Here is a 27119-nt window from a genome sequence, read left to right as displayed (position 1 = left end):
TGTGTAAAGAACTGACAGAAGCAAATAAAATGAAAATATACATGCAAATGGTAGGCAGAAGTATGAAATAACAAACGCAAGGGCAAATGTGCACATCCTGTCAATTCGCAAGCCATAAGGTAAATGGAAGTATTCAAATGTTATGGTGATTCGTAAAGTATAAAGGGTAGATAATGTAAAGCAGTTGTGATGCCCCTCTATCGCACAGAACGAGGAACTTCCCCGAATTCTGTTTTCCTTCTTTCAGGTAAAGACTTATAAAAAACATTTTTTTTAATTAACATTGAGGGGAAATCCAATGCTGTCTGTGTTAAATCATGTTACGGTTAGTTATCCTCACTGTCAAGATCATAATTCTGTAACAGTCTCTTTGATTAACAAAGCCACTGGAGCACCTTGATCCTTCCTGTTAAACGTATTTTCTGTTTCTTCCATTGTTCCCATAGCTGCAGAGCTGTCTTTGTTTTATTAACACCCAAAAGTTAAGAGAAAGCGATAAGCTGATTAATGATATGTAAAGGGGACACTCAAGAACATAAATCCAGGAGGTCTTTCCTGGTGCAGAGAAGGGCTCTACCATAGGCTCAGGGCTTCAGAGCTAAAATCAGAGAAGAAAAAGAAGAAAAACCAATAACCACAAGTATTTTCTTCTGTTTGCCATTTTCTGTTGGCTGTCATTACACTTGTGATCCTGTGTTATGGGTCCACCTTTGTGAAGATGTTCTCTTCCCTTTTTTTCATAGCTGTTAATCTTGAGACATCCTGACTGTTATTTTTTAAATTACTATTTACAAGGAGTTTTACACACATGCTTTTTCAATTATTACCTACTTTCTTGATAAATTTAGCAACTGAAATTTATTTCATTACTTTACCCTTTGGTGCTTCATTTCAGATATATAAGTACAAAGTATGTTTAGCTAATGCCTGTTCAAAATACAGAACAGTAATAATAGGAAACTCTTTCCTTGATTAATTTGTCAAGCATGGATCTTTGCACAGGGTATCTGAGTTTTTGTAGTAATAATCTGAGTTGCTGATGATAAAATGAGAATATGTGAGGTTTCACAACAAGAACATAAATTCCAATTAATAACCAAACAGAAGAAATAATTAATTCAGTAGACTATGTACTCCAAAAGAATGTTGCAGTTGTAGTTGTTGAAGTAATAAATATTATAAATATTTCTTACATTTTCATAGTCTCCACATGGCAGTAGCTAAACAAGGTTGAGGAAAAAAAAATCAATAATAAATTACACTCTTTGCAAACATTAATAAATATTCCTGTTACTTCTACAGCCCCTATACAAGAATCCAAACTAATAAATCATAAAGCTTGTTTCATTTTTCCATTTGGCCACCACCCAGACAAAAGCAGGTGGAGAGATGAAAAAGGGTGACTGGAGAATTTTTTTCATTCAGTTACCTGTCTGTCCCTTCATTGTTTCCTTGATAGCACTACTATTTTCATTTTCATGTACAACACAGTTGTTTGTGTCCAATTAGAGTTTGGTAATTTATGGAATACTAGCTTTTGCAACAGAGTATGATTATATACATGACAGTAACTCCTCAGGATAAACAAATGCAGTTAACAAATGGCAGTACTTCTAGCTAGAGGACTTTACCCAGTGCAGAAATTGTATCTGTGATATGATATATGCAATTAATGCCAGACAAATCCACAGAAGTTTATGATAGTCTTCACAGCACATGAAGGAAGGAGAAGAAGTATTGGAAAGGAGGTGAAAAGGATTCTAAAATTTGATTGCATTTTATGGAGATGTTTTCTTAGAGGCAAAAAGGAAAGGAAATTACACACTTGAAAATGAGAATAAATTCTATAGCTTTGTTCAAAACCCCCCTCAACCTAGATCCTTAGCAGTATGAAGAATGCAAAAAAAACAGTAGAACAGCTCATGTGAATGAGTCTGGAAATCAAGTTTGTCTATCTGGAACATCATGAAATTAAAAAAAAAAACAAAACAAAACAGCAAACACCTTACTTTAAAATCAAGTATATTTATTTAAGTAAATTTAGTTAATTTACTTTTTTTTTTTTTTTTTTTTTTAAGATGGGGAAAGAGCAGAAACAGGACCAGGACTTACAATATCCATTGAAATAAAGTCTTAGCAAGGACACGATGCTGTCATTTGTCACTTTCCATACAGATATGGGACTGCACCATATAAGGAATATTTATGGGCTCAGTGCACTGCATCTCCTCCTGCCTTTTCTCTGTGAGAGGACAGGTAGCAGTTTTACACTCGGGAGGTTGCTGGTGCTTGTGAGAGGGAGCTGTCAGGTGCTGGGGCCAGGTGGGAGTTGAGAGGTAGGAGGAGGCAGTGCAGCACAGGGATGTCCCTCAGTGATGGTGCTGGGATACCCATAGGTGACCAGGGCAATGAGACTCCCATGGGTGACTCAGCCCTGCGTGTCCCCAAGGGCTCTCAGCCCAGGCACTGTGGTCAGGGGGAGAACAGGTTGGGCAGAGCAAACACAGCCCTGAATCCAAGGAATTTCTTTGCATCAAAACAGCCAGCATGTCCACCTTGACAGTGCTTTCCCCTATTTTGTCTCTGCAAGGGATGTCATGTTAGCAGTCAGCACATTAAACTTGTACCTGAATTCTAAATCAGAAAATTAAGGCTGTTTGAGCCTCAGTTTAGCCTGCAGTAGTGTTGGGGGATGGGGGGGGGGGGGGGGGGGGGCGGGGAGTGGTGCAGAAACTCAAAAGCAGGCTTTGAATTTGATGTGACTTCCTCTCTCCTCTCTCTTTATTTTCTGGCACCTTCCCTTCTCTAAGAAGGAAGAGGGTGGATGGGTAGGAAGAGGATGAGTAGGAAGAGCCTTTCTCTGTTCTGTGGTAATTATCTTGATTTTCTAGATGGAGGTCTAGCAAAGAAAAAAAGTTTCTATTATATCTATTATATTTTTCTGTTGGCATCACTGAAGCAGAATCTTTAGCTTTAAGGGTTAAACAGGAACCCTTTTCACTGATACTTAAATAGCCCAATGATGTTAATGGCAAAAAATCTTTCAAGCTATACCTGCTTTCAAGCTATACAGCTGCCCATAATGTTTTGCATAGCCTTTCTTCTTCAGATAATGGGACAAACATTTGTGCTTGCACTCAACCATAACAGCAAACCTTTTCTCCTGTTGCACCCTCTTTATTTTCTTACAGTCTTGGGGGGTGGGAGGAGGTGGGTGGGCAGGTGAAGGTGGGGGGCTAAGATCTGGAAAAACAAGACCTGGAATCTCAAAGAGTGCTCTGCAGAACGTAAGTATTATGTGGGATATCTGAATCTGTGAAGAGACAGTTAACATTGTGGTTCTTTGCAACAAATACTGTGCTTAAAGGTCATTCATGATGGGCTTTGAGAGCATCTGTTGCTAGGAACACACAGGCTGAATCTCATTATTGAAAATTATTTGAGTGACAATCATCACTATGTTTCACTATTTATTATCTTTTCTGCTTGGCAAAAGATCTGTACCCTCTTTCCATCATTTCTGCTACCCAACAAATATGTTAGACATTCTTTCCGTTCAACAGTTGTGACCTCAAAATCACCTGTTTCAGGTTTTATTTTATTTCTGGTTTACACTGCAAAGTGGAATATTTGTTATCTTGAAGGAAATGATTAAGGGGACATTACCCATGGATAACTCTAGCCACTGAGCATGATAAAGAGGTGAATACGGTTCAAACAGTGCAACCATATAGTTAATTTAAGTGAGCTACAGTTTGAATGTTACTGCGGTGACTTGAGAATAACAATATTACTCACATTTGAATTTTCACTTGAAGTTCACTTCCCATGCTGTTTAGAAACCCCCACTGCAGTACAGAATGGAAATACTAGGCTGTGGGAAGGAAAGCTGTACCAGCCCTCTCAAAGGTCTACATTGCTTTCATTTGTAGGGAGAAGGAATTTACAATCTGATTTTCTGGGGAAAAAAAAAAAAAAAGAAAAAAGAAAAAATCGGGAATTGTTGGCAGGCTGATCCGTATCTTTTTAGTTATTAGGTAAATCAAGCATGCTTATCTTAATATGTTTCAATTCTTTAACATAGTTATGAATATATAGGTTATATTAAAAGACTTGAAATTCTTTGTACCAAAATACAGCTTTCATAAACATGATGCAGTATCATCAACATAGAGCTCCACTGGTTTGAAAGATTTTGATAGTTCTGCTACCTTTCCTCCATTAAAAGCACTGGAAATGTCATCTGTTCATCTAACAATGAAAGCAACTTTTCTAGTAAAAAATATCCACTTCTAGTCCAATGTGAAAGCATGAAGGTCAATAAATTCTGCCATTAGCTTGGGAATTTTAAGTCTAGGCACTGCTGGTTTAAGCACTCCACTGGACAATGAAAAAACTCCTGCCTCTGTAACGCCACTACCCTGTGAGCAGCCCTTGTGGAGGAGCGTTCTGTAGTATCTGAACACCATATAACAACCACCTGAACTGTAGCAGCATTTTCTTTCCTTCTGAAATAAGTCCCCTCTCCCCCAGGACACAGCCCCCTGCTTGTCTAGCCCCACCACGCTCCATCATACAGCCGGGAGCTTGGCAAAGATGCCTAACAGAATCTCTGGGATGTGAAAGAGCTGCAGCCAAGCTTACTGAGAAATAAGGAAGGTAAAATTATGTGGAGACATATGTTTTTGAGTCATTGGACACTCAAGGATTTGAGAGCAAGAGGGCATGGAAAGACATAAAATCAAAAGGTATAAAAGATCAGTGTGTCGAGCTGTAGGACCGTCAGGTTGAGCTGTGCATTGGTTAGGTCACTGGTGTAACTACCGTGCTGGTGTTGACAGAAGACAGCACAGCCTTTCCTCCAACCACCAAGGGATGGTGGAAACACTGGTGTTCAGTCCAGCTCGCCATCTTTGAGTGTGTTGGCCAGCAGCGAGTAGCTTTACGCTTTGACATTCCTGCTTGCAGAGGCTTTTTGTGCACACTTGAAGATGCCCAGACAAGCTTGACCGGGAAAGAGAGGCAGCACTGCATGGTCAATAGGAGCTTATGAATCTGTGAGCAGGATTTTGAAAATTGGTCTCATCTCATAGCAACTAGCAGTCCTTCTGGAGTACAAAGGCACTGAGTGTATTGAACCATAAATATTATGAACCACCACAACCCCCTGAAATGCAGAATGCATTTAAAATGCTGGTGTCTTACAATCTGGCTTACAGTATGACTCACAGCTACAAATGAAACACACTGCTATACCTCAAAACAGATTACCAACAGACTACACAAATCCTGTTTGACACTTACACATCTGTCATATTTTGTTTTGTGTACCAATACAGAAATGACATGTAATAACTTAAATTTGCAGCAGCTGAAATGGTAATACCTGTTTCTAGCGGCTAACATATAAGTAATATTGGGAGTTGGAACATTCCGTCATTTGTTATAGAAGCCCAGAAAGGTATAGCTGATACAGATTTTTTTTTCTCCCATAAACACTTATGGTATACTTTCTTGAAAAATTCAGGATAAGGATCAGTGGTGTCAGTAATATTGCTTATCTATTAATCTACTGACTACTATATGATATATGTTGCAAAACTTTGTTACTTCAGTGTTTGTACTGTTTAGTTTTCTGCCACAATGCCTCTACACATCACTGAAAATGTCATTTATTGATTTTTACTGACAATGGCAGCAAACACAGATTTCCCATTTTGTATATTATGTGTGTGTATGGCAACAGGGTAGCCATCCTAAATTATTTAGTTTCCCAGTATATGGCATATTTTTGCAAACAAGAGTCAGCACATGCCAACACAGAATTGTTAAATAATGTATTGGTTTCCTTTACAATGTGCATAAAGTGTTTTCCCTAAGCATCATTCTGTCCAAAGAGAAAATCATGAGCGCTCAAGAAACCAAATGCATAGCAGTGCAATCATAAATCCCTGGGGGCATATTCCCCATTGTCTTCCTACCTGTGTCATCCTTCATCTTTTTCTAAAGTGGGTATATAGTCTGAAAAGCAGCTGATTTATTCCTCTTTTCACAATGGTAAATGAAGATACAAGATGCAGAACAGCAAGAAATTTGATCCTTGGTCTTCCATAAGCCTCTTTTGTTTGCTCTGAAGTACCAGCTGTATTTCAGGTCAGTCGAGATTAAAGTGCATTGGAGCAGCTATAGCAGTTGCCATAAAATGGCTTTCATTTCCCAGCAACCACTAAAGTAATCATCTATTACCAAGTTTTTTATGCTGTCCTTAGGAGATACCTAACATCTGAGACAAAGTAGTTGGGAAATACTGATCCTGTACTTCGGGAAATCAGCATGTGCACACTACTTTCCCACTGTAGACAGAAACCGTATTACTTTCTTCATTACTGTTTAAAGTTATATTCTCTGAGCTGGTCACTACGAGCTTTCTAAATGCATAAAATTCATAATTAGGCCTAGATTTTCAAGAGTACTTGGTGTATGCAGAGCTCTCTTGGGAATGCAGTAGTTATTCAGGTGGAGCTACTTTATGCCTGCCAGAAACATACTTAACAGGAGTAGCAATATGCAGTGAAGAGGGGAAACTAACCTGAACTAGCATGGTCTTCCATTTGTTTAATCTTCGAAGAGTGATTATTTTACCTGTTTGTATTCTGTACAGTAATATGATAATCTTAAATTATTATGGAGTGGTTATTAAAAGTACTGCTTTGCAGAAAATGTCATCTGAATGCATCTTGATTTATACCCTATTTATGAAGGTGGTAATGGTGTCAGAGCTGCTTATAACCTATGGCCTTCAAAATGCTGGGTCCTTGGCCGTTATCCAAACTACATATAATTTATGTTATTTATGGTTTCTGCAAACAGAAATATTTGCTTCAATATGCAATAAAGATTGTGTACCTCACACACATACCCTCCTCCCATTGTCATTGTTCACAAATATCTTTCATAGAATATCTGCTCCTTTGCAACAGAAATACTTTTAGTGGGCTTCAACTTCTGGTTTCAGAAGTAGCATAGAAAAGGAAAAATATTTTTTGAAAGAAAGAAAGGAAAAAAACCACCTCCTTGCCTTTCATTAAATCGTTCAAAATTGTAAAAAAAATTGTTTGTCTTCCTTTCTACTTTGAACTGCAGAAATCAAACAGTTTTGAGTTGGGGTATTATACATCAGAGATCTACAACATCATGAAGGTAGCAGATAACGTGCTTTCAGAACTGTTACCCGCTAAACCCCACAACCTGAGAATGAGAGTCAGACACATCAGCAGAAACTCTTTTAAAACACCTAAGGGAAGGTAGACTAAACAGCAAACTTCTGGACTTCTTTGCCACACACATTTGCTGTAGAGGCAGACAAACATCCTCAGAGTCAAAGCAGGAGTTAGACAAATTCACGAGTTCGGCTTCATAAACAGACACGGTAATACATCACTCCTCATTGCGCCCTTGGACATGGGGAGGAAAGGTGCATTTCTTAGTCGGCAGTTTCAAACAAAAGCACATCAGAGTAAAAGCAGCTTTCCCCCAGGAAAGAGAGGATGAAGGTTTGCATCTCCATGGTAGCCCTGGTACAGCCCCGGTGTGCAGGTTACACCTCTTGCTCCTTCCTAACCTTCTGTCTGGTTCCAAGTTCTGATGGAGGAGCCTTCTCTTGAATATGGGAACACCTACACTATGACCTGTGAAAGGTCATACACAGACATTTAAGTCAAGTATTTGAGCATATTTTCTAAAATCAGATTTCATTTTGCAGTATTCCATATAGTCTTCTGCTTGCCCACAGCACAGTTCTAACACATAGTCCCTGGGTAAGAGTTTGACAGGTGCTTAAAGATCACAAAATAAGATAGTTTAGCATCTGATTGTAATGGTACAACATTACTTCAGCAACGTTCAGGAGAAAGAATTTCATTTTAGTCTTTAAGCACATCTTTGTCCCCGAGTATATTCTTCTTACAGGTGCCTTTACTTGTTTTTCTTATTACACACAATTTGATACCTTTCAGTTCAAATGTTAAGTTACATATTGAGGTATGGAATTGGTGCAGAAAAGTCATTTCTCACTGATACATGCATGTGAAAAGACAGACTTTTGCCAGGCTGTTTCTGAAAGCAAGTCTGAGTGATCATTCTCTATGAAATTAAGGTAAGGGGGTTTGATTCTAAAACATTATAACAGAATTCTTCAGATGCCTCATTTTTAACAAATTGCCTGGCACAGAGTGGGAAATCACATTGCTGATTAAAACCAACAAATGTAATGAGAACCTAGTTTTCATAAAAATAATATAAGCTGTGAGAGCCAAATGAGAGAATTCTATTTTTTGTTATTTGTGACTGTAGCTACACATTAAAATATGAAATATTAATAAGGACTATAATAGTTACCATATTTCACATTTTGGCTAGATTTTTGCCACATCAGTCTAATTCAAATAAATACCAATGAGCAGCATTAAAAATAAATCTTCAATAAATGCAACAGCATGTACCTTTTTCTTTGGAATTACTTTACTTAAAAAGATTACTTCTATTTGCACATGTTCCACTTTGATTTCTGCAAATAGTATTATTGTTAAAGGGCCACAGACATAATCAATAGAAATATCTGAATTGACCTAGAGAACATGAAATAGCTGATTTTAAAAAGAGAGGAGTAGAGCATTTTGTTACTTAGCACATTAAGATGACAGTCCCAGAAAAAAGAACTTAGAAAAATTAACCATAAGCAGCCAATATTTCTGCATTCCTGCTATTGGTGGTTTGTTATCCTTATTTTGCTTGTGAATTCTTGGCTGAAAGTCTTCACTTGTGAAAAGGCAAAGGCCTCAAGAAGGCTTAGCTCAATTCCAGGTGAGATTTGCCAGTAGCAGCAGGAAGATAGCAGTATCCTATCTGCATTGCTTTGCCTCTGCCCTCCCATGGGGGCTGAGCTGATGAACAGTAGCACTGTTTGTTATATGCAAAAAACATTCCTGCATCAGATATAACGATGAGATTGTAGGTGGAGGAAAAGGTTGCTGTTACCTAAAAAAAAAAAAAAAAAAAAAAAAAAGCTATGTGTATTAGCCCATACTATGCAACACATAGTGTTTTAAAGCAATATAGATAAAGTGGGGTGCCTGCCCTGACTGTTCTGTGGGCTGGCTCTAGAAGGTCCTACGAGCTTATTTTTGCTTTAGCTATGGCACCCGCAGCTCACTTCTATTATTTCTTAGTGAATGGAGAACTCCAGCTCATGTGCAAAGAAGCAGGAGCTGTCAAAATACCAGCAAGCACTTGTACTTTCAGAGGACCTGCACCTCTGCTGTCTTAAAGCCAAGCATGGGCAAGGGAACTTCATTGACAAAGTTGCAATATATGACAGCACCTTGGAACATGGCACAGAAAGGGAAATGCACATTTTATCCATTGTTTCTTCTACATCTTAATTTATCTCCGTCTCTGCCTTTTTATCTCTGTAACTGCATTACCTTATTTTGCAAAGTACTTTAGGGATGAAGTGTCAGAAAAGACAAAAAGAGAGAAAGATATTTCTTGATTTAGATGTATTTTACAGAGATAGAAGATGCTTCAAGTATTTATTAACATCACCTGTTGAATTGTTCCAAAATGACTTCTGGATCACAAGGAATTAAGTACTTTCAGGAAATTAAAGCTCATTAAATAGTTTTGTTCACAAAGTAATCAGTAATCAACAGTAATCCTTTAGTTTAAAAGCCTATCATCCTAATGGCCAATGTAATGCTCGCTTCAGGTTAAAAGAGCGCGTTTCTAGTTTGTCTGTCACAGCAGAAGATGATGGCATATTTGCAGTACGCTGACACTCCTCCTTATCTGTCTGCACTCCTGGACTTGGAGCAAATCACTAGCAGTTGCAATAAGCAGGTACGTGAACCTAGAGCAGACAGATGGTCGCCTTTTACAAGGTGAATCATATTTCTTAAAATGTAAGCTAAGCAGAGGAATTTTACCCTGTGAAAAGGAAAGTGACAGTTATGGAGGTCTGTCTTAGTGGTGGAAAGTCAGGAAGTTGCATTGACCAAAGCTACCACTTTGTATTGGGAATTGACATTGGGAATGTTTCCATGTTATTATGGGAGCTTGCAAAACAAGGATCCAAATGTACCAGCAAAACAGAATAAAATCCTACACACATATATGCATTTTCTTTCTTCTCTCTCCTCCTTCACACTTGGTAGTTGCCTCTTAGGGGACTCCCAATCTTCGATTGCTCCTGGGTCTGTGATATGTGTGTTTGTACATGTGCATGTATGTACAAACATATATATGCATTTATATATGCATATAGATAAATAAACCAGTTATAGACCAGTATATGTAATGACTGGACTGCAATTGATTAAGAAGTGTAAGTGTGCTATAGCAAATAGGACACAGAGGCAGACAAAAGAGCTTGGATTTCTTTTGGGATAACTCTTCTGTTTAAACTTAGCTGGAATCACAGCAAGAGTTATGTTGTGTTTGTGCAATTGATGTACCCACTGTAGATACCAGTGAAATGGCAAGGCTCATACAATCATTGAATCTAGTTATGGGAAGGATATCAAAGGTCACCGCATTAATCTCCAGGATCTACTCTGAATTCTTCAGAAATTGACAAGACGATATAGACTTGTGGTATCTGTTTCAATACACCTTAACTGGTCTGAATGTACTGCAGAATGAAGGGCAGTTGGAAACTTATTTAGACATGCAAAAGATGGGACTCCAGATCATTAGAGTAAAAACTATAAAAAGCTGAGCAAGTAATTGCAATAAAATAGAACACAAAAAGCATATAAAAAGTAGTGAGTAGTAAGTATATAACAAAATTCTGGTTCTATGACTGATTCTACTGCATACACTGTTGAATAAGGATTAATTACTGCTCCCACTGCAGCTGTGAACAAGACAAAAATAAAGAAATACCACCTTCCTTATGGAAGGAGGCATACACAATAGAGAGCCAATAAAGGGAGAGTAAAAGCACACCTCTGTGTAATGAACCTAAGCTCCACTGTGGCTATTTACACAGGAGTGTTAGCATGGGGAGAAACTTGCGCTGCTGAGCTGTATATTTTATTTCTCCCTATACCCTGTAGTTCCTGTAGCCTGGATTTACACCAGCTGTGACAAGGTGCAGCAGAAATCTCCATTTAGCTCTATTTTCTGACAAAACAGTACATTTACTCCATCTGTGCATTCTTTATCAGGATTTGGCCCTTTGTATACAGGTGAACACTTCTTTGGCTGTGGTCCCAGTGGGGTGTTTGATAACTTTGTCAGAAAGAATCAAGAGAATGTAATGACTGAACAAATAATAGGCTGTCAAGGAGACTTGAGTTACAGGAGCTGAAAGACAGTCTGAAACACTTTGCTTTTCAAAGAAACCTAGAAAAACTTTGTCTTAATTTGGCCTTCAGAACTTTGACATCAGCCTTTGCTTGTCTGCAAGCATCAACTCAAACACGGGAATTTATATGGATAGTTAGTCCTCATGAGAGGTTTCTGGCAGGCTTCTTTCCCTCAGGTCAGTTACATATGGCACAAGAAGCTACCACAATTTCTTTTTCACCTCCATTCCTTTATGAAAAGTCTTACAGTTGTACTAGAAAATAATTCCTCTTTAGCTTTCAAACAAGGAATTATCCCTATTATAAAAAATTAAAAACACACAGAAAAATTACCTATTTCTGTTTTCTTTAATACATTTTTAGTAGCACTCAAAGCACATTTCAATCAGCAAATTTACCGATACTAAAGTCAATGGGTATTCTTACAGATATAATCTATAGGTTTTATTTTATAGGCAGATGTACAATAAGAGGCATATAGAACAGAGTTCAATGCTTACTATGTATATCCAACAGCAGCTTTTGACTTTGAAAAGAGTTTTGTAGGACAAATACACTTTGAAGATGACCAAAAAATCCCTCCAAGCCCTGGGGGCCTAGCTGCCACTTTCCCCCTGGCCAGCCAGGGAGATGATGTTATGGGGAGGGCAGGGGGGGCAGACTCACTTGGTCTTGGAGAGCTGGGAATGCTCTTAAGGAGCTGTAGCACCACACATGGAGGCTTGATGCTGCTATGATGGACAACCAGGGGCTAATACAGCTGTTACTAAAGTGATTGCTACTCACAGAGGTAATTTATTTAGGCCCAGCTTTGAGCTGAAGGTTGGTCCAAATGACGTCCAGAGGTCCCTTCTGTGATTTCTGAATGCTGACTGTACTCTGAAAGAATTACTAAGTTCCCCAAAAGCCCTATAACTGCATGACTGTGCTGAAACTCCTCCAGGGGAAGTTGAAACACTGATTCTGTTTGCCTGTCTTCATCCTGATGGCCATCATCTCAGTCAGCCCTAGCCATTGAGCTAGAAGCTGTCTTACCCAGAGTGTCCACTCCATCCGTCCACTGAAGCTGTAATAAAAATTCAGAGTTTCATTTGGCTGGAGAAATGAGAGGGCACTTGGAATTAGGGCAGGTTTGTAGCCAATTCAATTCTCCGCAATGGTGGATCCGTGGGTCCCTTCTTCCAGGACACCCATGGTGAGGGTTGGTTATAAAACACAGGAAGAATCCGCGGGTAATGGCAACAGCACTCCCTACAGCCACAAAAATAATCAGCTCTAAAATGAAGTTTTATCAATTAAATAAGAAAATAATATCTTTTAAGCTGCACATATTTTAAGCTTACACACCTACTCCTAGTTTGGGAAATTAACCTTGTGTTTATTTGTATGGAAGGGTGTCAGTTCACTTTTAAATGGTTCACCTTTTCACATCATTGGTTCTCTGCTACAGAAAGTGTTTCCTCTATCCATATCATGATTCAGCTCAGCTCGAGAAGTTAGATGTGCAAAGGCATGACACAGACACATCTCCCATTTCTGCATTCAATACAATAAACAAATAAGGAACAGGAAGAACGTGCAGTACAAAGATTAAGAAATTGCATTTCTGTTCAGGCCTTTTTCCTTACAACTTAAGGCAATAAATCATTTCAATTAGACATAATTAAAACAGTTTGCATTTGAAATGTAAATTAAAATTGAAATCAGTATTATCCAGTTTCCCCCTTCCACATTCATCTCAACTATCAGGAGGGTACTGCATATCTATCTTCTCTTGGCATAGATTAAGTCATAACTTACATTTTTTATATATAATCTCTGGTTGTAATCAAGCACTGCTGTATGGACTTTTATCATCAATTCCACAGTTACACAATCTTTTCCAAGTTCCTGTCCAGATACCTTTGGGCTTCAAATCCTTTATTGCCTTTTCTAATTTTCCCTTTTCATCTAAAATTAATTAGATTGCAGACTCTGTTGTCTTTTTGTTATTCCATTCAGCTTTCAGGGCATTTTTGTTCTCCACCTAAACAGTGGTTAGTTCTGTGAAGATTTAATACACTGGCCTCATGTCTATGAGTGTGAACTCAACAAGAAGAGTGCCACAGCAGATACGGGCCAAAAATTATATAAAGAGAAATAAAGAAGTCTTTTGTACTCCATTATGCAAAAATACAACATTACGATATTAGAGTGCACAGCAGTGGACTGATTAATTAAGATAATAAACCTGATGTAATTAAACATGACTTGGATTCCTTTTATTAGCCCTTCTGTTGTCAAATAAACCTTTCAAACCCTGTAAATAAGCAAGCCAAATGACAGTTTCAATTGGTATGCAGAGGATTTGAGTTACTTAGCGTTGTCATTTTTTCCTGTTTTTCACTCTTTTAGAGCATCAGGACTAACACTTGAAATAAACACATTGATTTGGTTGTATTGTCAGTGGGTCACTAATCAGAGAAATCATTGATTAGACAGGAATCTGACAATTAAGTCTGACTTTGTCTCCAGTGCCTTGGCAATGGGGGGCTGCATTTTTCTTTAAACTCAGACCTCGACCTTGTTGTTTTCTCTGTCTGGAGACCGAAATGAGGATTCACAGTAAGGACAATGCTCTTACCCTTTGTTTTACTCCCTTATTTTTTCCAGCACGGGACTGATTGTCATGTGTTTTTCTGCATTTATCTCTTTCTTCTTAAAATGCATACATGCCATTCCTGCACATAAGTGACGTTTTGACAGGATGTTAAAGCACTTTAACAATTTCTTCCCTTTTCATTTCCTGAAAACTGATTTTTGGGATTCATTCATCCAAATGATGAAGTAACAGTTTATAAACCTTCATTTTGGGGGAGTCATTCTGGTTGCCTCTTGAGGAACTCAGAACATCACTTGGTGGCAGGTCTGATTATGCGTCAATATTTCAGAGCTCCTCCAGCCCATAGGCTCAGCCCATCCAATGTGTACCAGCAGCATTCATGGAGAAAGGGAAGTGAAATGTGACGTTAATCTCCCTGGATAGTGCTGGAATGAGTAATTCTTCCAATCTAGCAATAAGACACAATGTTAGTCTTGAAATTAGACACTTGGGCTCCAGTCCATCATTAATCAGAAAAGCACTTGAGCATATCTATACCTTTAGGCAAGTGCTTAAGTGTTTTGCTGCAGTGGGGCAGGCTAAAGTAAATGCTTAAATGATTTGTCGAGCTTGTGTTTCAACATGTTGTTGTTAACATTTGTATATAGCAGCAGGAACTCATGTTGTTTTCTACACGGAGACTGAAGACAGCTATCAGACATTCATTTCAATGAATTAAATTGACATCACTTCAAATTAACTCAGTTACATGAAGCTGTCAGTGCTGTCGTAAGAAAAGATCCATTGTCACTCCGTGATCCAGGGGAAGTCAGTGCTACCCTATCGGTTCACCAGAAACAAGATTTTGCTTAAAACCACAGGATGCTCATCACCACTCATATTCGAGCATTTCAGACCCAGCTATAGCTTATATATCTTAGAAACGTGAATGGAAAACAGAATTGAGTAGCCAGATTGTAGAATGCATTTACCTTTACCTTAGAACAAAGCTGTTTACAAGAGAAAATGAAAATCAACACTTTGAGTACTAGTTTTGTTTGCTTGTCTCATAGGCCTGCATGAAATATATCACAGTGGTACCTCATTATATACTGATGGATCTGAAACGCAGAGGTAGAATGTAGGGTTAAATTGGTATTTAAAGCTGTATTTCAAGGGTTTTAGTCGTCGTTGGTCAGTGTCGTACCTCCCCCACCCCCACCCCCCATCTTAAAAAGTTTTCTCTTTACAACAAGCCTAAGCAGCTAAACAAATTTTAGGAATAAAAAAAGAAAATTTTAGGCACATGCAGTAAATGCTCAACCTGCATGGACCAGTGCTTAACTTAGAAAATCTTCTGGTATTAGTAGAGTGAGAATTTAATAAAATAGTGCTTATCTGCTAAGAAGCCTGTACAAGCATTAATCAGGCTGTGTGAGGGATGGTTCCTGCTTGGTTTGCTCTCAGTTTGTATGCTTTGTTCCTTCAAAAAAGGAATGGCTTGCAAGAAGAGGAGACTGCTATTCTGCAGGGAGCAACTAAGCAGAGTGAGGTGTTGCCAAAGGCTTCAGGGTGAGGCAAGAGATGAGGGAGTCACAGCAGGACAATGTGTCCTCAGGCAACCCAGTGTCCTCTAATTACAAAGAGAGGATCTGTAGTTCATTAGCTAATAAAACCAGACTGTTGAGTCAGTGTTTTAAGACTGCTTTGGGGAGTTCACTTTTAGATGGAGGTCTAGGTAGATCCACCTTGACTGTCTGATTGATTTGGCTTCTGCAGCAACTGATGCACATACTGAAGTGGTGCTGATTTTCCTCACCAGAAAATAAACTACAGCAGTACAGGATTATTGCTTAAATTCAGGGAATCTGCTCCAGCTTTATTAAAATACAGGGCAGAATTTCAACACATATTCAGTTGCTTCACTGCTGTTTGTTATTAATGGAAAGCTATCTATACAGAGCTAAATATTTGTATTCAAAAGGAATATGTAAGTTTGTTCATTACTACACAAAAATTCTAACTTTCTTTAAAATATCTATGACAATATCTCTTCCCACCACCCCCTTTTGTTTTCCTCCTTTTCTGTTCTCCCTCCACTTCTCTCAGCCAGCATCCTGTTGAAAGTGCTTACAGAACTGATACTAGAACACTGGTCTGATGGAGAGCTCTGAAGCATTTTGGTATACACTTCTCCAGGGGGTGGAAAAATAGTATCCAACATATTCTGCTTACTTAACCTCCCTTTTGATCAGCTGTCCCTCAATGGAAAGTCATAAGATTTCTGTTCTTCTTCCTTCAATGATATGTTAGTGGCCTTCACTGTGTTTCTATTTCCCACAATGAGTATCTGATAGTAGAAACGTAACACATTCAGCACTATCAATTTCAAACACAATACACAAGAGTAATAGATGTTAAAAATTGCCTTGGCCACATAGTATATTGTCAAAAAATAGATTTCTTAGAGCAAACTCTGGGTTTAAATAAAAGGTGACATTGTTAACGAATGTCGTCAGAGTGATAAAGTGATAGATGCCTAGCCATACCTCTCTATGGACCTTCCTGAGCAGAGTCTGTATAAAAGAAAAGGATATTTGTCAAGGAAAATTGGATGGAAAACTAAGGTTTTATGACATTTATTGTCTTTTCTTCAGCTCCTGTCTACTATAGTAGTATATCTAAGCATTTGTATAACTTATTTGGTTTAATTTTGAAGTAGATAGTGATGAAAGGTATAACCACACCTTAGAAAACTCTCCCCATCCCCTATTCATCTTACCTGTATTGTCTTATCTCTTTCAATTAAATGAGAATAATTAAACCACAGTATTTGGAAAGCCTATATTAACCTAGGCATCTGCATATAGAAGAATACGGGGCGGGGGGGGGGGGAGCGGGGGCAGGGCGAGAAATATCAGTCCCCCCACCAAACTAATTTCTAGATGAAATAAAGTTTTCACACAGAAAGACATCTGCCAGGAAACAATGTTTACAATAAGTGCTTAGTTTAATGCATTCCTTATATCAAATCCTGGTTGCCAGATAACTGATAGTGATACAAGGCTGGGGGGGGGGGGGGGGGGGGGGGGGCGGAGTACTGAATTCAGTGCAATTTTATGCAAATATCCACCTTCCTGCATATAATTTTGAGGCCAGAACATGAGAATAATCCCCACCCATCACTGAAAGACACCCATATACCCCCCCTTGAGTCATCCTTCCTGTAGCAGTGCTGGAACTAACATGTACTCTTGTCTGGATACTACAGCCTCGTCTGCCTATTTCCAAATAAGGTCCTTCTTTAAAAAGAACCCCCAAACCCCCAGTAATTTTCTTGGGCAGTCCGAGAGCAGAATTGATACAGCATTTCCTCACTCAGACAGCTGCAGAACATAATAATAAAGGCAATAGTTCCATGCTGGTTTTCCCTGTACCATAAATACATTAAAACTTCAGAAATACTAGTTTACATACTCCTGTAAATAACAGCAGCTCATCTGTAACATTCACTAATAGACAGCATTGCCAAATACCCACTTATTTGCTACATGTAATCATTTTGATACCTTTCGCTCTTCTAATTCACAACTTCGCTCTTCTAATTCACAAGCCAAAATGCTTAAAATTCCAATTGACAGGTCTTTGTCATTATTATTCATTATGCTTTGTTAAAGCCATTTAATCATGTGCAGGCCCTACAAAGGATTTCTTCCCCTTTCTCTTTTTAACAAACATGCTTTTGAAGGTAAGCTTGCATAGCAAATAACTTATCTGATAGAAATAATTACAGACAGCAACAGGGAAAAAAATCTAATCTGCTGGGAATTGTTCTTTGCTTTCATTGTCCTGCAGCACCATTTTACCAGAAAGTGCTCTGAATAATTTAGGGGCTGCTAATATGATTGCAATGTCTTCCGATGTTCATCACAACTGCTTGAGGTCACTATGCTATCTGGTTATATTTGATGTCTGAGGAAAAGAAGCTCTAAAACAGAAAGCAGTCTGTCAAATAGAAGGATCATTTCAGTTGGATTTTGCAGGCCACTTCAGGTGGACAGCCAGAAGACGCAAATATTCAGAAATATGGTGGTTTCAGATGTTTGTTGCAGTAAAAACCCCAAAAGAGGAAGATGGAATATTAGGTTCTCCCTACCTATGTTTCATGTTAGCAAACTGAGTTATTGTTCAAGTCAATAAACATGAGCTATTAAGAGCATGAAACCAGAGAGTCATCTTCTTGCAAACAAAACAGCATGCTGCAGCATGGTACCCTACTCTACCACCGACAGCTGAACCATGAGCTTTTCACTCTCTTCTCTTCTTCCCTCAAAGTATTTAAATTGAAAGATTAGCCACCTCCAGAGGTACAAATGGATTATTTGCCACTTTGAAGACCTACTTACTTGGTCTGTACCCAAAGCAAACCCTCAATGCTACTGAAGAGTACCTGCTCAGGTCTGTGACAACCCTGGTGCCCTGGGTTGGTTTCCCCAAGCACTGCAGGGAAATGATGGGTGCTTCCCTGGCCCTCGGGCTGGGGCACGGCACCCTCCCGCAGCCCGCCTCTCCAGGCAGGGAGGTGACCCCCTCGGCCACCTCAGCACTTGAGCTCACAAGCTCCCTGCTCACCCCCTTCAACCCGGGCACAACCCCATGCCCCTCCCAGCCACTCCCCTGGCCTGGCCACCTTTGCTGTCTGTTAATGAGGGCTCTAATTATTGCCAGGTGAGTGTAATTAGTGCTAACACTGGCCTGGGTTATTTCAAAGGTTCCTGGTCACAGGCAACAGGGTGAGAAATGTGGGTTTGGCTCTTTTCCTACTTTGAGCTTCCTCTTATATTTATCTCCTCTAGCAGAGTTTATTTATTTACTTTTGCGTAAGTGTTAGTGTTGCAGTAGCTGATCTCGGGAGCCGGTGCTCAGCTTGGTGCCTGTGTCACAGAAAGGCACCTGTGCCAGGCCGCACGCAGCCATGGTCCTCGGCCCCTGCTTGACACCTCAGGTTAACCGTGCTTGTCCAAGGGCAAAAACCCTGTGTCATAGTGTGAGGGAAGAAGGCAAAAAGAAAGAGTTTTTTATTTTCATATGATGGTCTTCACCGCAATACCTTTGCGTATCTGTGCCTGGAACTAGACTTTTTTTAGCCATGCTGCCACCACAGTTTGGGGCCTTGCTCTGTGGGGTGAGGAGAGAGGTGCCACAGCAAGGGCCCGAGGAGGAATGTGCAGCAGCAGCAAAGCCAGAAACAACAATAAATGAAAGGGAAGGGTGCAATAAAGCAAGTTTTTAATAGATAGGATGAGAAAGCGTGCCTATGTATGCTTAGCGTGAGCCCCCAGGCTGGAGGAGAAGGAGGCTTCCTCCGGCAGCGGAGGCCTCTGGAGGGGCTGTGCCTGCGGAGGGGCCTGTGTGGGGGCAGGCTTACCCTGAAGGAGTTACCTACGGCCTGGGGAGCACCGCCATGGAGCAGAGGAAAACCCTGAGGAGGAAAGAGCAGTGGAGAAGAGAGGTATGGCTGTGTGTTGACCCTCACCTCCATGCCCCCGTGCAGCTGGGGAGGGACAGGGGCTAAGCATAAAGGGGTGCAGTGGAGCTGGGAAAGGGATGGGGGCAAGTGTTTTATATTTTGTTTCTCTTTATCCAACTCTATTTTAATTAGCAATAAGTTAAATTACTTTTCCTTAAGCTGAGTGTGTTTTGCTCTGACAGTAACTGGTAAGCAATTTCCCTGTCTTTACCTTCACTCATGAGCTTTTTTAAATCCTGTTTTCTCTCCCTGGGGATGGGGGAGTGAAAGAACAGCTGGATGCAGGTCTGGCAGCCAGCCAAGGCTGATCTAAAATGCCCAACTCGAAATTCTGCACTTTAGATATATCTTTGCATCATTAGGGTTTGTTTACTGGCCAAGATGGAAAGTCGGAAGTACCTATTTTTGCTATTTCCAGCTTTCTGTAGATAAAGACCAATAGATTTAATGTCACTTATTTACAGAGAAGTGAGAATGTGGAGGAAGTTGCTCAAAGTGAGCAACCTCTAACCTTTACGATGTTTGTAAAATAATTTCAGTTGCTTGGGTTGATTACAGCTGAAGAACAGCCTGGGGTAAGACTTGTTCCTGCTGCTGCAAGGCCTTCTGCATTTACCTGCATGCTGGGAAAATCCTGGGAGTCCTCATGCAGAATGAGACCAGTGTGCATATGGGCTATGAGTGTGGTAGCTTCCCTCTTAAATGTTGCAGGCTGTATGTGAACCATTTCCTGAGCTGATTCCTTTAGTAGTTCTGTGCAATTCATACATCTGAAAAAAAAACACCGCACCCCACCTGTTGTAAATGTGCAAAAAATACCAGAATAAAACCACACACACAAAGGCAGAACATGCAACTCAATTGTTTATTCTGAATTATTCCCTCAAATGAATGGTGTGCTGACAGCTGGCTGCAGTTGTAAATATAGTTACAGAGACTGTCTATAAGTGGAAGATGCCTATTTTCTTGTGTAGCATGAGGTGTTCAGAGCTAGTAACTAGTCCCGAGTCCTGGATTTTGGGCCTCTTGGAGCTGTACAAGAGGAGTGAAGTGCAAATCCTTTGCTAGACTTCTTGCTACAGGTTATGTGTATGGAGATGGGGAGAAAAATGGTTTCTTTAAAAGTGGTGTTGTTTTTTTACAAGGACTTCTCTGACTACAAGGGGCTCAAGGGTTTTTTTATTTGATTCAATGATCTAGAACATCACAGTAAGGACCTCAAGTTATCCAAACCACCAAGGTGTCTACAAACATTATGTATCCATACTTCCAACTCCTCCTTCCAGGTAAATTAATCTGTGTCATACTTATTCCTGACAGTTTTTTGACTTCAGACTTTTTAATCATACAAAAAAAGGAGGTTTGAGATGTGAAGCAAAAACCCTAGAAGGAGAGGCACAAGAGATGTGTGTGGTCCTAAGCAAAACCTGAACCTAAAGATGTTGCAATGCACAACTTAATACTGCCATCAAATGGCCGAATATACTTATTATTGTGCAGTGACATCTTAGCTGTCTATTATAGGCACTTGTAATTCTAGACAGCCCAGTTGAGTTACACAAACTAAAACAACGGCTTTCTGTTTCCAGGGTTTGATGGAAATATAGGCCTGATCCTGCAGCTAGCTTTGTGGGAAGGGGTCAAGTCTTAGGAGAAGCCTTGCTGATGCCTACAGGGCTGTGTGCAGGCATGGATGTTCATTCAAGTGGAATCATTTATAGGATCCAGATTTTTTCTTTATTATGAAAATAAAAACCTTAGTAATGAGAAAAATCACATTTATTCCTGGGCCTATCAGTTGTTTACAACTTCCATACTGTTCTCCCTGAAAGGAAATGTTACTGAACAGTTCTGAAATAAACATGCAAAGAGGATATAGAATCAAGTGGTGCAATTTAATTGTGGTCTATCACAGCAGAGGCAAATGAGCAAGTGTCTTAGAAGCTGCATACCAAAGTGAAACACAAAAAGGAAAGACAGACCAACTTTGATGATGTCTATTAGTCACAGGCAGCTCGTGGCGAAAAGCTTTGTGATAGCACAAGGTGGGCTTCCAGATGAGCTAGGCAACTCAGAACTGTCCAGAACTGAGCACAGAGAGAAACTGCGCTTACCTTTTCTTCCCATACTCTGGGTTACTGGTAAACAGCACCTTGCCAGCATTTTTTTGCTACTTTGCTGCCTCTTGCTTCTGCTCTGCTTACCAATGGAGTTACCATACAGGCACATTTTGCACTCTAAATACAGTGTATTATATCAGAGTACATATAAGTAATATATCTAAACAAGTGTGTCTACATACATCTAACATAAAAACTATCCACACATGCGGAACGTGTAGTTCAGTAATCACTCAGAGCCAAGAAGTATTGAAGCTCTCTTTTCCACTGTGCATTAACTATGCTGATTAGTGTTGTGCCATAAAACCCTAGGGATAGCAACATCAGTTTTAATTCTAGCTGCTTACTTAAGACTCTCTTGGGAAAACCTTATAGAGCTACAACAACTGCTACTTTTACTTTTCTTCTCTGGCCTGCTACAATGTTGCTCCCTAACGAAGAATTTAAAAGGTCCGTGGTGTCCAGGGTACCCTTGAGATGCCATTGAGACATCCATACCATGGCTGTTGTCTAAGTCCATTACTTCCATTTGTGCCAACAAATGCAGCCTCTTGTGGCTCTTTTCTGTCCAAGACCTCCAGATTTTGCAGATGATTGCTTCAGGGATTTGGAGAAGGAGCAGCCTATGGCTGCTGTATGTGTTCACCTGGCACTGGTGCAAAACTTTTCATGGTACAGCTGCTCCTCGCCACACTGACAGTTTGTAACAGCAAAAACGTATAACATCTTTGAAAACATTTAGCCCATCATCTTGGGATTTGTGTTACTTCACTGGTTTCTCTATACATCTTCAGACATCGGAGGTGCTGAGGACTATTAGGTTTTTTGTTGTAGAAAATATCAGCAAGTACCATCATTGGTACTGTCTTCTAACTTAAAACTATATCTTGATGAGGTGTGGGGGCTACGTGGTTCTACGTCCTTTTTCAAAGCATTCGTCTTTTTTTAAAAACAGTTTTATGTGTCCAGGGACAACGGAGATGAGTAAGATAAAGGATAATGTATCTAATCTATACTTAACTGCAAAAATGGTTTTACACTAGATTATAAACATTGGTTGATTGTCAGTCACTACTGATACATATGCCAGTTAAAATCTATTTGATTAGTATGATGAAATTGCTTGTTGATAGTGTCCACTAGTAAAGCAATTTCAACAAATACATCAGAAATATTTTTTTTTTCCTCTGTTTATGCTTGCTGCCAGAGATTTTCTGTGGAAGCAACATGAACTCCTTCAAGTTATGAGGGTTTTTTGGTTTGTAGGGGTTTGTGGGGGTGTTTGTTGGTTTTGGTGTTGGTTTTTTTTAATTGCATACAATGTACCTCACAACCCCTCAAATGTTACTGTTCATTTGAGTTCAATATAAAAAAATCTCTGAACTTTTTGTGGATTATTTAATCTTATGCATTCCCCATCCTCTGTAACACTTTAGAAATAATTGTCCCGCAGTCTTAAAATAAAACTGCATTTAATATTGAAATCCCCACTTAAATTTCTAACAGAGTATTCCTTGGTGCTTTATTTCAATTCTGACGGGCTTCATCCTGGGCAGATGCTTTGACAAGCACAGTCTGCATTTTATCTAGTCCTGGAGAACACTTTCACACCAAATTCATATGAATATAAGTGTAGATGTAGACTTTTTTCCACTGCATTTCCCTCAGCTGCTCTAGAGAATTTCTGCTAACACTATTGTCCCTAATCTTTGCTTTCGATATATAACTTTAAGGCTGGGGGAAAAAATATTTCAGATCTGTCTGCCACATGGATTTTATCAAAGGCTTAATGGTTAATATTCAGCTTTACTGACTACTCTCACCTTTTTAAATGCAACTGTTTACACCCAGGAAACAGGCTTAGTTGTGAGTTGGGTTTTTTATTGTCCATCCTCTATTCCATCTTCTTATCAGCCTGAAAAAAAGTGGGCATCTCCTCAATGTTTTGTTTGATGGTATCTATTGCTTATGTACTATTGGTTTTATACTTACTAATGCAGCATCTCAACTCCTAGTTCTTTTTTGTTCATGCTCAAGCTGTGAGGGACTAGTATCCAACAACTATTAAACATCTGTGTGTCTGGACATCTTTGTGTGGTTGCACACTGTGCTGGGTTTGGCTGGGATAGAGTTCATTTTCTTCACAGTAGCTGGTATGGGGCTGTGGGCTGGATTTGTGCTGGAAACAGTGTTGATAACACAGGGATGTTTTTGGTGTTGCCGAGCAGTGCTTGCACAGAGCCAAGGGCTTTCCTGCTCCTCACCCTATCCTACCAGCAAGTGCGTTGGGGGGGAGGGGGGGCCACAGATGAGACAGCTGACCCCGACTGACCCATATGGCACCATGCACAGCATACAAAGCTGGGGGAAGAAGGAGGAAGCAGGGGGACATTTGGAGTGGTGGTGTTTTGTCTTCCCAAGTAACAGTTACGTGTGATGGAGTCCTGCTTTCCTGGGATGGCTGAACACCTGCCTGCTGATGGGATGTACTGCATGAGTTCCTTGTTTTGCTTTGCTTGCGTGCACAGCTTTCTGCTTCACATGTTAAACTGTCTCAACCCATGAGTTTTCCCACTTTTACCCTTCCTACTGTCTTACTTATCCCACCAGCAGGCGTAGAACAAGTGGCTGTGTGGTGTTTAGTTGCCAGCTGGGATTAATGGGACACACACATACAGTAGGATTTTCCTGCATTGTTTACAATTCAAAGTGTGTTTTTATTCTTTGAGTGATGTGAATAAAGCATATTAGCAAGTATGAGGGTAAGAACAGTTTTCTGTTGGCCACTGGTTGCACTCTGTTTCGTTACCTTTTCACTCAAGCACGTTATAGCATATAGAAAAGACATTTTAAACTATAACTTCACAGAGTTAGTTCCTCCAGTACTTCTTAGTTTTCCTCATTTCACAGATCAAAATGTCATCTTTTTAAGCTTGATGCCTTGAAATTAATCCAAACGGCATTGTGGGGAAATAACTTCCTTGCACATTTAGTCCACATAATGAGATTCCTTTGTTGCTGTAAGTTATGAATCTTACCAGCTCACCTCTGTCCTACAGCTAACCTTTCAGTGCTAGTTTCACTAAAGATGCACTTTAGTTTGGGTTCCCCTACTCAGCCTATCAGTCCTTATTTTAAAAAAATAAATAAATTTGAGTATCTTTTTCTCCCTTTTTCTCTACTCTTTAATTGAAATAGACTCAAAATTTAATGTAGAAGTTTGTAGCAACTCCTTAAGTTTTTTTTTTTCAGACTCTTTAAATGGTCTGGTTGAGTTCTTTAAATAGTGATACTGTCTCACTTATTATACTAGGCACACTGACAAAAAAAAGCAATAGTGAACATATCCAAATTGGTAATGAACAGAATTGTAGAATATTAACCACCTCATTTATTCATTGCCATAGATGACAAAGTATTTTTTCCAAAATAACTATTTTTAAAAATGACTCAATTAACAAACAGTCCATGAACACAACTTCCATGCCTACCCACTAGAAAGGAATCCTTCCCTTTCTCAGTTCCATTGGAAAACAGGTAACTTTCTGCTGCTGGCTGTTGTGTTTCCTGCCTAATGCTTTGCTGTAGATAAGAAATCATATCAACCCACTTTAACTGCTATATATCTCAAGCTTCTGGGGTTTAGTTTCAAGCTACCACCTTGTACATTGCACAGAGCTCATGAGAAACTAAGTTAATTGTCTTTGTTCATCTTTGTCCTTGTCATCTATTTATGAAAATGATGGCAGGTCCTCTGCAGAGCTGGAAAAAAAGTGTAGATTAATCTGTGGGCTGAGACTGCCCAATACATTATACTTCTGTCTTTAAGGTCTCTGTTCCTGACTTACAATAATAAAACAAAGCAAAAGTCACAGGAAAGTCTTCCTAATATTCCTTAAAGGAGTGGTGAACTATTTTTATCTTTACAATTTATACACTTTTGAGGGAGTAACCTTTCCCTGCACATCCTGAATTTCTCTTCCCCTTTGACCAGGGTGCCCTCTGTGTCCAAATAGTGACTGTTCAGGTAATTAATTTTTACTTTGCTCTGTTCCAAGTACTGACAAGTGACATGATCCTCAGGAATAATTAGAATGGATAGCCCTTTTGAATTCACATTAGACAAAAAATGCAATGTCTTTAAAGGTACAATAGGCAAATCCCATAAATACAAAATTTCCTCTGAAAGGGTGCTATATAGATGTCAAAGAGGCTGTGGGAAGCCCAGCGTGATGCTTACAGAATTGTTGGTTCATTCAGTTAGAGGGAGGGGGGCCAGGTCCCCCACTAGTGCAAGGCAGCCTAATTCCATTAAAATCAATAGTGCTGCTCCCCTCTTGTGTAAGCAGAGGACCTTTTATTTTCACTTCTGTGTTTGGCACACATCAGTCTGACTCCTTCCCAAGTTACAAATGTGAGAAAAGAGGCACTCTCCTTCCTCTGATGGAGTGGAGCCCTTCCCCAAGGACTTCAGCTGTCTTTCAGAAGCTGGACCTTCAAACCCAAATGCTGCAGCCCCTAAGCCCCAGCTCAGCACACAGGGGGCTCATTTGTTGATAATGTTGCTCTATCGATTTAGTGGCATCACAGTAGCTGAATTAGCCCATTATGCCCTACTCAAATGAGAGAAGAAACTGCAGCTATAACTCAAATTTCCCCTTTATCCCTAAGCCATTCTAAGTACTTAACCAACTTGGCTTCCAGACGCCCCCTTACTGCCCTCCCAGGTTGTTATAAGTTGAGCAGCACATAAAGGTGCAATGCTATTTCTTCATAAATGAGAACTACAGTTTGGATCTATAAGGGGAGTGCATATTACATATCCAAGCACAGAGAAACATAACAGAGCACCCATGAGAGCTGAGAATGGCTTCAGAAAACAATCTATAAATCTCCAGTGTTATCTTTCTGACAGCTTCCTAATCTTTGCAGGTTGTTGTTAAGAGCTGCATTAAACTAGCCTGTCATTGATCCCAGCTCTCACTGCTTCTCAAAGAGATGCACTTCCTGTGATCAATTAGAAAAAGAGGCAACAGCTTCTTAAAAGCATCTTTACAACAAGACCCTGCAATAACATATCTTCCCAAAACGTGTATCTCTGACGTTTACATCATACCTTGTCAAAGTACAGCCAGCATCTGCACCAACAACATAATTCAGTCTTCCGAAATAAGTAAAAAAGCTTAGGTTCCTCATATATCATCATTCTTACATCCAATTTCACCCACAACAGAAACAGTTGTGTCAAAATAGTGGTTGCAATTTCTTGTCATTTATTTAATTTTGAGTCAGTTTTAGATAAGCTCTGGATAAGAAGTAGCCTCCTCTCAGTGACTTAGGGGGCAAACAGAATGTGAACCTTCTGCCTCCCTGTTAAATCTCTGAGAAGTGGTCTGGCTTAATGTGCAGATGAGGCACAGAAACTGACTATTTCTAAGAAAAATATTCCAAAGGGAATAGGATGGGCTGTCTGGCAACAAGGGATTAGCTTTTATGGACCAGTTACATTCCTATAATGGAGA

This window comes from Falco punctatus (assembly GCF_963210335.1).
Source record: "Falco punctatus genome assembly, chromosome: 8".
In the NCBI taxonomy this organism is placed as follows: domain Eukaryota; kingdom Metazoa; phylum Chordata; class Aves; order Falconiformes; family Falconidae; genus Falco; species Falco punctatus.
The sequence above is the reverse complement of the archived record's forward strand: the minus strand, read 5'-3'. Positions refer to the sequence as shown.